We start from the raw sequence: 11,319 nt of genomic DNA on the forward strand, positions 1-11,319 counted from the left end.
TTTTGTAATTTTCCTATTTTACCCTTTATGATGGTATTTCAATAATTATGTTATAAATATGAAAAAGGTTTGAAAACTCCTTAGGTAAATATATATAATGTGTTTTACATATTTTAATGTTTTGAAATATTTCCTTTAATATTAATATTTTATTATAAGTTTCTATCCCCTTGGGGTATTTTGTAATTTACTTGTAAAAATCCAAAAATATATAAAAAAATGTATAATCATTGTGTTTATAGTATGTGAGCATGAAGTGTTTTTTACTGTTTAGCATGTCAATTATACATTAAGGGCATATGTTTCATTATGTACATGTCATGATGTGTTTAGATTAGGAAGTCATTTTACTATGTATATCTGATGCATATCAAAATGAAATTTCATTATGTGCATATTATAAAATTTTCACATGTATGCATGTCTGTTCAAGTCCCCACTCGTGTAAAGTGCACTTTCCTAACACAAGGGCATTTTGGTAATTTTGTTAAGGATAGGGCATCTCTTGATATATTTACCATTTTATCTTTCAAGGGCAATTTGGTCATATTCACATTGCCAGGCCCTTACTGTCAAATTTTGGTTTTGGATTGTGGATTTCATGTATTTCAAGACTATACATCATTTACAAACACAGTATACCCATTTTTTAAGAGTACCATGCATTTTCATGTACTTTTTTCACAACCTAGGGCATAGCGGGTATTTTCATCATTTTAATGATCAACCTTTTTCCTAAGTCTTGGGAGGATTTCCATCACGTAATCTATGTTCATGTCTTCCAACATACATAAACATTTTTTCATGTAAAAATTATTCCAATAGGTTTCTTGGTCCATACCCATGCATTTTCCCCTATAGGGACATTTCGATAATTTTATCTCTTTTATTGTTTGATCCCTGTCAGCATCTCCAATAATTTTTACATGTCTGTGATGTTGTTAAGTCTTTATTTTGATATCTTTGACATTCAAATGCAATTTCATGTACTCATCTTGTATTGTGGCCCTTCAAGGGCAATTTTATCATTTTGATTATTTCAGCACTTAATTAACCTAATTGTAAGCTAGGTTTCATGGTATCGTTCATTATGTTAAACATAACATAGTTTTTCTAATAATTTAAAAGGTTGACCCTAGCATTTACCATAGAGCTAGGATATTGAACTTAGGTTAAAATGCACTAATTAGATTAATTAGGATCTTTAGTGTACTTAATCACCTAACTTAGGGTTAGTAATTAGGGTTAAGACATTAATTCTAATTAGATTAATCAGGTCCATAAATCTTGACCAATATAGATTAAATCCTTCAAATTAAGATGTATAATGTGTATAAACAAGTCTACAGAAAGTGTACAGTTTAGGAAGACTGGTTCTAGTAGGGCCTTCTAGGGTGCCTAACACCCTCCCCAAACATAACCTGACACTTACCAATTGATCTGAGGCTGACCATCCATTGAGTATTGGAATTAATTTAACACCCTTCTTGCAAAGGAGGGACACCATTTATGGGTTCTAGACCATAATCTAGATGGCGACTCCCTTTTCTTTTTTCACCTGGTTCATTCTCCTACAGCACGAGAGGGTAAGACTGTGACATATCAGATTAGCAGTTTGCATTCCCCTTGGGAGTGCATGCAATCAAATTCTCATCCAGCACACATACACATATATGCCATTGTCATGTTATATTAGTACTATATAATTGCATATTTCTTCCCAAACCCTCGTCATGCTATTGTTACGTCATTAGGCTACCAAATTTCTAGAAAGGATCCGATAGACATCTTGTTAATGTCATTAGGCACAACCTTTTCAAAGTCACTGGTTAGACACCTATGGTATTAAAAACTTGAGAGTATTCTCATTCATGTACTGGGAACTATGATTGACCTGATCTCTATCTAGGGTACATAGGCAACATGATCACTCAATCAAGGTTCACTTATAACCATGCATTCGTATAGTATAATCATGCATAACAATTCACACACACACACACACACACATGAATTCATAACATGATCCCCATCCCTCGGCATGCCATCTCATCTTGCATGCAGAACTATGTTTGACTTGATTACCATTTGGGATATATATATACAGACACACATACATGCATACACATACACTTTGCAACTTTTATGTACACACACGCACACACATGCATAGAAAGAGATTGGCCATGTGCCAGGCATTTGTTGGGGTACCTAACATCTTTCCATCTTGTAACTTTCAACTTACCTAGATATCTCGGGCATACCTTTGCCTTTTCCATCACTAAGTCAAACATTAGGGGTGTCAAGCAGTCCCGGCTTGATCAGGCCTAGTCGGGTCTCACGAAAGTGCTTAAAGCTTGCACCGTGATCGTCGGTTTAAGTATTCGATCAAGTCGGGCCTAGTCAAGCTAGGTCGGGCTACGAGTTATAATCGGGCTAGTGTAATCAGGCCTTAACCAGGTTGTGACCATGTTTAACTCTGAACGGGCCTTAACCAGGCCTTACTAGATTAAGAGTAATAGAATAAAAAACTTATATTTTTCTTCCTCGCTTCTTAGGTTTATTAGTTTTTTTATCAACAGTGAAAAAAAAAATCCTAATCATGTGGTCCTCAAAATATGGGTAAATAAGTTAATCAAGATATCAATCAAAGTCCAACGTCTTCTGGGCTTACTCATGCTACATGGGATCAAGCTACTGCATCAATTTTGATATGAGAGTGAGACCATATTATAACATATATGTGTATTAATAACCTAATCCATCGACCATGAGCTGAAATTTTTCAAGATATCAACTTAAAACCTGGTTGATCATCCAAAGACTAAACACGACACTAAAATTTATAAATATTCAGTTCACAAGGTTTCAAAACCAATAAATAGGTCGGGCTAGGACCCCACACTGGGACTATCCGGTTACTTAACACATTTAGTAAACAGTCCGGGCCGGGCTCGATCGGTTCTGCAAGCCTTAAATTGACACCCCTATCAAACATAGTCTTTCTTCTAAAAAGGGAGAGAGACATTTATAGATCCTAGACCCAGATATGTTTTTTGACATCATATTCCGTTATCCTGTTTTATGAGATTCCAATTAGAAGTCGTCCATTCTCCTAATCCGTCGATTGAAATTCAACGGATTAGCCTCCTCCCCCTCGGTGTACGTTGCCATGAGGTTTTTTTTTTTTTTTCTTTTGGGGTGAATAAGAATTTATTAAAGAGCAAAATCAAGATAAGAATTTATACCTTTCTCGGTCTTTTGGCTACGATCAAAGTGTGGCCCCTGGGTTTTACCAAGATAAGAGTAAGAAAATGGAATATGACGTCAAAAAATGTTCTTTTTGCCTCATTCATAGAGGAAGAAGATTAGAAGGGAATAAAAAATAAAAAAAAAGCAAGAGTTGCAGCAGAGAAAAATAATCCCAAGCCAGTTATAGGAGGATATAACGGATAGAATTTGAAAATGTCACTAAACAGTCCTTCCTAAAAGGATTCTGTTAACCTCTCACATAAGTTCAGGATATGAGAAAAGAGGAAAAACAAAAACAAAACACAGACCTTCCTCTCCGGACACTGCATAGATTTGACTTCCTTAAATTTCATTAGTTATGACAAAAGACAATAAAATTGATGTCTTTCCTGAGTTTTTTTGTGCCTTTCTGGTCTAGTAAATTTGGGGCTTAGGCTGTGTTTGGTATGCATTCTTGGAATGTATTTTTGAATCATAAAATAATTTGCAAGAATACATAGCAAACACAGTCTTAGTGTTAAACCATACTAATCCACGTTACGAAACCTCAATCCTGCTCAACAGAACAGAAGTATAACAAGAATCCCGCTTGGGTTCTCAAGAGAGACTGTGTGAGAGAGAGAGAGAGAGAGAGAAGAGGTGCACCTTGACGAATAAGATTCCTTGTTTCCTCACGACGAACGTTTAACTTCTTCGTGCAATTCTTCAACGAACCAAAAATTTTACGTTGTAGCACCTAAAAAACTTGGATTCATGGGTGAGCAGAGAGATCATTTGTAAGTTATGAAGGAAATGAGGGTGAATGACTTGGTCTCTCATAAGTCTGAATTCCAGAGAAAAATAGGAACCATGGTACTGAGGGACACGCGTAATTCGTGAGAAATAGAAAAGCGGTAGGTTCGCATCCTCTCGAACCACCTTAATTCCTAAGAAATAGGAAAGGGGTCGGCCTGTATCCTCTGAAACCTGCGTTCGCGGGATTTCGGACGATAATTCCGGGTCCGAATCAGTTCCTTGTACAAGGATGTTAATTAACGTTTTGTATGTTATTTAGTTGACACATGGCAAACTTATGGCCAATCCATTTTTACATTTTTTTGGGAAAATTGTCTACATCTACCGAGTACAAAATTAAGAGTAAATTACATGTATCTCCCCTGTAGTTTGGTTTAATTACAAGCAATCCCTGTTATTTAAAAAAATTACATAAACCTCCTTTGGACTATGATGGGGCTCCGCTAAATTGAAACAGTTAGATGAAAAAACATTCATAAATGCTCATATTACCTTCATTAATATAGTTTTACCTTTCTTTTTTCGCTAAAAGGATTCAAGAATTGTATTAAAAGTAGAAAAAAGAAATACAAAACCCTGGTAGATTCAAAAAAACTAGCACAAACCTACTGAACCTAACCCCTTCCTACGGCAAAAACCCTCAAAAGGGGAGAGGAAGCAGCCAAAAGAAAATTGCACAATTACAAATTAACACCACCGAAATCTAGGTCTTCCTTGGGCATCAATTCGAAGATCTTCTTCTACAGAAGTAGGCCCACGAGTCGATCGATGAAGGTTGAGCTCTCTAGCCCGTTCCAATCCCAAAATAAGAGCATCCGCTATTGAATCGCATTCGATCCAATTCTTGTTAAGGTTGAGCTCTCTAGCCCGTTTCAATCCCAAAATAAGAGCATTGTACTCAGGTACAAAATTTGTAGAGACATCAAGAAAAGCACTAAATGAAGAAACTACCTTGGCATTGCAGTCCCTAATAATTCCACCTGCGCTAACCTTACCACACTACAAGAAACAGGGTCTGTCGCGGCATTTTTAGACGGGCCTTAGCGGCGTTTATCGGTAAACGCAGTCATATAGGAATATTCGACGGCATTTACTAACAAACGTCGGTATATAAAGTATAATACGTAGAAATCATGGCGTTTATATGTAATCGCCGCTACACATACATCTTTGGGGGCGTTTGGTTTGAACTGCCGGGGTATGTAACAATACAACGGCGTTTATTTATAAACGCCGTAGTATCATAAATTGTTGGGGGCGTTCGTTCTGAATTGCCGGGGTATGTAACAATACAACGGCGTTTATTTATAAACGCCGTAGTATCATAAATCTTTGGGGGCGTTTGTTCTTAATTGCCGAGGTATGTAACAATACAGCGACATTTATTTGTAAATGTCGTAGTATCATACTATATTTATCCCCTGCATATGTATTTTCGGGCGTTTAGTAAAAAATGCCGTTATATGGGGTACAATATCACGACGTTTATTAATATTCGCCGCTGAATATAAAAACTCCAAGCTCTATTCATTTCCCGCCTCTTACTGCGTGCTAAGAGACCCTCTCTAAATTCTCAAATCCCAATCACTCGCGTTTCTCTCTCAATCTATCATGATGGTTCTCCCTCAAATCCCAATTCCTCACGTTTCCCTCCCAATCTCTCTCATTCTCCCTCAAATCTCTCTCAATCTCTCACAGTCTCTTTCACTCTTGCTTCCGCTGCAAGCTCTGGACTATTTGTGGTTTAGCATACAACCCAAACTATTCACTTCCTGTGCACTGATCACCGTCCCTCTGTCCCTCTCTAATCTTCACATTTTCTATCGGATTTCTCTCAAATCTCTTTCAACCTCGCTCCCGCTGCAGCCGTTGTGGACCATTTGGGGCTAAAACAGCCGATTGAGGATCAAGGGACAGATTCTAGGGTTGGTGTTGCTCCGGCTACCACTGCCAGGAGCTCCAGCCTGCTGTAGCTGACGGTGGTGTTGCTCTCGGCCTCCCTGCTCGGGGAACATCTCCTACTCTGAGGTACGTAGTAAGCTCTTACTGTTCTTATTCCTCTTTGATCTCTTTCTATTTTTCTCTCCCGTCGGTGGTTTAGGGCAAGAGATAAATGTCAGCGAGAAAAAAGAAAGACGATTAATGGTGATGATCTGCTCTGGGCGATGGTGACGTTGGGTTTCGAAGATTATATTGATCCCCTTAAGGTGTATCTGAATAGGAACAGAGAGGTAATTTGTGAACTTTCTTCTATGGGGTTTTTGTTTAGTTGAATTTTCTTTTTTATGTTCACTTGTGTTTGCTTATTCTTTTCATCGATCTCCAATCTTGTGCTCTTTGACTAGTTTGGAAAGTTTAAAACTAACTCGTTGATGTTTTCTTTTTCCCTGGTTGATTTTCGTGGATGGACGTGTTGCGGTAGATGGAGGTATTTTTTCTCCCCTTTATGTTGTAGCTCTGCTCCTTTTCGTTTTTCTGCTGTCCTCCGACATCTGTTCATTGTATTTTTTTTTTTTCATTCTTTGGAATGGTTTACTCATCTTGTTGTCTATTTATGGTTCTGATAGGGTGATACCAAGGGATCTACAAAGAGTGGTGATAAAAGGGATGTTGTTGGAGTTCAACCTTGTCCAAATGCACAGGTAATGGATTCTCCACTTAAGTTTGTGTTTCTAATCTTTCGTCGTCCAGCTTACGTATAAATGCTTACAGTGGTGTATTTATTGCCTGGTAAATAAATTTCACAGATTGCTCATCAGGAATCCTTCACACAGGGAGTGAGCTATATGAATTCTCAAGTAATAATTTTACCTCTGTTTCTATTTCAGCATTTAGATCAACATAGACATTCCGATCAAGCCAGACATTAAAAAGTTATATTAATTTCTAATGTAACACATTTTTCTCTTTTAACCGGAGTAAGTTGTCTCTCCTGAAGCGTCTCTAGCTGGTATCTAGTATACATTCCAGCCTTCTAGGTTCTTGGTCCAAGTGAATCTTATGATGGTAGTAGAATGTACAATAGGAAAATCAATATATATTAAGATGAAAGCTTTAGTTAATCCAAACTTATCTGATCATACTTTTGCTCAATTTTGGTGTAAAAAGGATCGAATTAAAGGGTAAAATAGGAGAGGAATTAGAAGTTTTAATTCTTCTTTTCCTTTTAAACTGACCTTTTGTTGTTGTATCCTTGAGAGAGAGAGAAGGAAAAGAGAAAAGTTGAAAACTTTTTCTTTTTTGGATTGTTAGGCCTGAAAAGGATTTCGGATTCATGTATGAAATTGAGTGGAGATGTGCTTAATGGCTATTGATTATGATGATAATGGTGGGTTCTCTTCTTCCCCTTTCAATGTTTCTTTCTGAGATTTAGGGAGGAGAGTGAGTTCACATGTCCTTCAATGTGAACACTAGTTGACTAATTTTGGAGTCGATGATGATGAATTGTGGGCTGCTACATTCACATCCACATCCCACCATGCCCCTTTTTCTCTGTTCTGTCCTTGTGCTTCTGCAGTTCATTTAAATTCTCACCTGCCTTAAATGAAATGTCTCAGAAATACTTTCAGATTACAGCCTTTGACTCTTAACAGGAGAATCACTTTTGTCCCATTTCTTGATTTCCCTCCCTCTCTGGTGCTTGAATTGATAATTCTTGAAGCACAATGTGAAGTGGTCTCTCATTTTCCAACAAGATGGCTCACACAATAAGCTGTCTTATCTAAGAAGAATGATTTCAAAGCAACATGAACACTGTGGATGATACCCTTTGCTGATCCAACCACCAATAGCTCTATAGTCCTCTTTCTGGGTTTGTTTTAGACATTTAGTTAAGCTTATTTAAAGCTAAAGTTGAATGGTATTTAGTATTCAGTTTAACATCATTTTCTACCCTTAAATTTCATCAATTTTGTTTAATTTTGAGTTGTAGCTTTCTATAATACCTAGGTTTTAGCAGTAACTCTATTCTTGAATTTCTATTCTTTCTTCTTTTGTATTAGTTTCTCTAAATTTCCATTCATTAGAGGGTCCCATGACTCCCATCCTCTAAATCTATTAATGATTATTAAGCTATTTGAAAATTGATTCTGTCCCCCACAAATATCAGAGATTAAAGTGGCTATCTCATTATTTACTCCTACTTTTAATTCAGGAAAGTTGGTTTAAGAGATCTCATGTTATTGAGATTATACATGATGGCTAGTTTGAATTTCTCAATGTAGCAAAACAATTTACCTTGTACCAGTGAATATCTTTTCCAAGACTATCAAAACCATGAAGCAAAACACTCTAATTTCCATACTAAAATGCTTAAGATTTTCTGAGTTCACTGATTTGTTCCAAACAAGAATCTGTCAACATCTTTACTGTGGTTTTGAAATTTTTTTTTTTTTTGGTCTAAGGGAAAAAATATTTGTCATAAACCTAAATACTAGAAATGAACCCAGGTGACCTTATGATGAAAGAAAGGGAACTAGGGACTGGTGATTCCTGGGTTTTCTTTAAATTCAAAAGTAGTTCCTTTCCTCATAGAAGCTTTTGTTTGACTCAGTTATTTTGAAAGCAATGGAGTAAATGATGAAAGCTTCTCAACTCTCTAATCTCAACACCCCCCCCCATACATCTTCTTCCCCTGTTTGTTACTCTCAATCTCTAACTCCCTCTCATTGTAGAGATGGACATTGACCTAAAAAAAATATTTTAACAGGGGAAGGGATTGATATTTGATACTTCTCATTTTTGTTGTTAAATTTGTTGCTTTTCTCCATATATTCATTCACCTCTCTAAGTTTCTGATATTAATGGATTTATCTCCCCTCTTCTCCTTGTTACCTTCAACTTTTGAACTTTTTCCCCAAATCCCAACCATTCACAGATTCTTATATGTTTTAAAACCAACTAAAGAAAGATCTCCAATAGGTTTTGTCTTGATTCTGACTTTATGGGTTGTACCGGGTGACTTATTCTTTTTTTTGGATCTTCTTATATGTTTTCTCACACATCAACAATCCATTGGTCTAAACATGACATTAGAAGAAATTTTTTTTAATTAAGATCCATTAATAATGGTCTCTCATTATAAGGTCAAGACCATGACCCTTTTCCTTTTAGTAAATCACCCTAAGGTCATATATGAACATTACAGCTTGACACCAGCACCCCCAGCCCCTTAATTCTCCCCTCTTGACCTAAGAAGATCAAGATTGGGATTGAAAGTTGGAACTAAATATCACTTGTATGTATCTTTGCGATTTCTATTCATCTTGGGTTTTAAAACATAGATTACAGAGAAACAATTATGTATTAAATCAATTATATACAGAGAAACACCAAAAGACACATATAGAATCCAGCCTTTTGGTTCTGATACATCCAATATTCATCGAGCCAATCAAGGCCGCCACGTGTCACAGGGCGACCCGCTCCGTAACCAGTGAAACGAACCAGGGTCCCAATACCGGGCGCTGCCGCACACAAGGCGTGGCCTCCACTGGCAAGAGCGACCTCACCAGGCGTGGCCACAACCGTAGGCCTTCACCCTGTGCGCGCGCCACACCTGCAGCGCTGCCCGCACTCCAGCGGCCACACCCAGCGCGCCCGCACCCAGCGTGCCTCGCACCCAGCGCTGCCTCGCACCAGCGCTGCCTCGCACCCATGCGCTGCCCGCACTCCAGCGCTGACTGCACCAGCGCGGCCTCGCACCAGCGCGCTCGCACCCAGCGCGGCCTCGCACCTGTGGGCGGCCGCACTCCAGGCGCGGCTTGCACCCAGCGCGGCCCGCACTCAGCGCGGCCGCACCTGTGCACGGCCCGCACCAGGCGCGGCCTCGCACCAGCGCGGCCACCACCAGGCACACCCTCACCAAGGCGTGGCACACCTGGCGCGGCCACACCCAGGCGCGACCACCACCCGGCGCGGCCACATCCAGGAGCGCCTCACCCAGCGCGGCCTCACCCGGCGCGACCACATCCAGGAGCGGCCTCTCACCTGTGCACGGCCACACCCAGCGGCCTCACCCAGGCGCGACCTCACCTAGGCGCGGCTACACATCCGGGTGTGGCCTCACCGGCACAACATCGTGGCACAAACGTGAGGTGGGGGCCACTCACCTATGACCCGATCGTATCGCTACAAGACTCATGTCACCACCAGGACTCTAGACCACCGCTTAGAAGTCACGTCATCCAGGCGGATTCAAGCACCAAGGACGTTATCACCACACGCGGATATCTATCCACCAAGGATCCTGATGCCACCAGGACACTCCCTCCGCGGAGAGATGGCCAATCAGGATAGAGCCCCGTTACCCAGGGCCTCTATCCACTCAACGGCACAATCGTCAATCAAACGGGGACTCTCCACACCGCCATATGCTACTATAAAAGGCAAAGGTACACAACCCCATAAAGGGACATCTAAACTCATACTGAATAATCACTATTCATCCGTTTTGCCAGGAGATCTAACTTTGGCATCGGAGAGCCCTAGGCCGGGACCACACCGGTTCTCTCGATTGACCCCTTTGGTCCACTTGCGGGTGACGGCACTCGCAGGACCGCTCGACGATTTCTTGACGCAACGAGTTCAAACTTGGAAAATTTTCGGGTGCACAACCTTAAATATTCATAGACAAAGACATTGTTTTACTTTGTTTTCCCCTCAATAAGCAAACTTTAACAAGTGAAAGGAGACTATCTCAATTCTCTTGGTTGTTTGTTATGAAAGTTGAGTACCATGGGTTCTGGGTATATATAGAAAAGATTTTACTGAGTAGTCTACAGAAAGAAAAAAAAAAGAGAAAAGGAGGGAAAAGGGTAATGTGGAGTTGGTAGCTTTGTCAATCTCTCTTTCTTTCTCTCTCTCTCTCTCTCTCTCGATTCTTGAATATGGAGTTGGTAGCTTTGTCAATCTCTCTTTCTTTCTCTCTCTCTCTCTCTCTCTCTCTCTCTCTCTCTCTCTCGATTCTTGAATATTTTCTGTTCAGTAGACAATATCCATAAGTTCTATTCGTGCTTTTGTGAAAATGTGTGTTCATGACTCTCCCTCTTTGGTGCTTTTCTAATATTTGGTTTGAGCGTGATGAAAGAGTGCAATTTGTTTCCTCATCCGCCATGAGAAAGTCTCATTTTATGAATTGATCAGCGAGGTCTTTAAAATGGCTCAGGTGGTGGAGTAATGATTGGACACCATCCATGTAGTTTCTTGGGGATGAAAACATGATGTCCTATGCTCCAACATCTACGGTAATCTGAATTTGACTTCATACTTTTC

Source organism: Telopea speciosissima, chromosome 9, assembly GCF_018873765.1.
Source record: "Telopea speciosissima isolate NSW1024214 ecotype Mountain lineage chromosome 9, Tspe_v1, whole genome shotgun sequence".
NCBI lineage: Eukaryota > Viridiplantae > Streptophyta > Magnoliopsida > Proteales > Proteaceae > Telopea > Telopea speciosissima.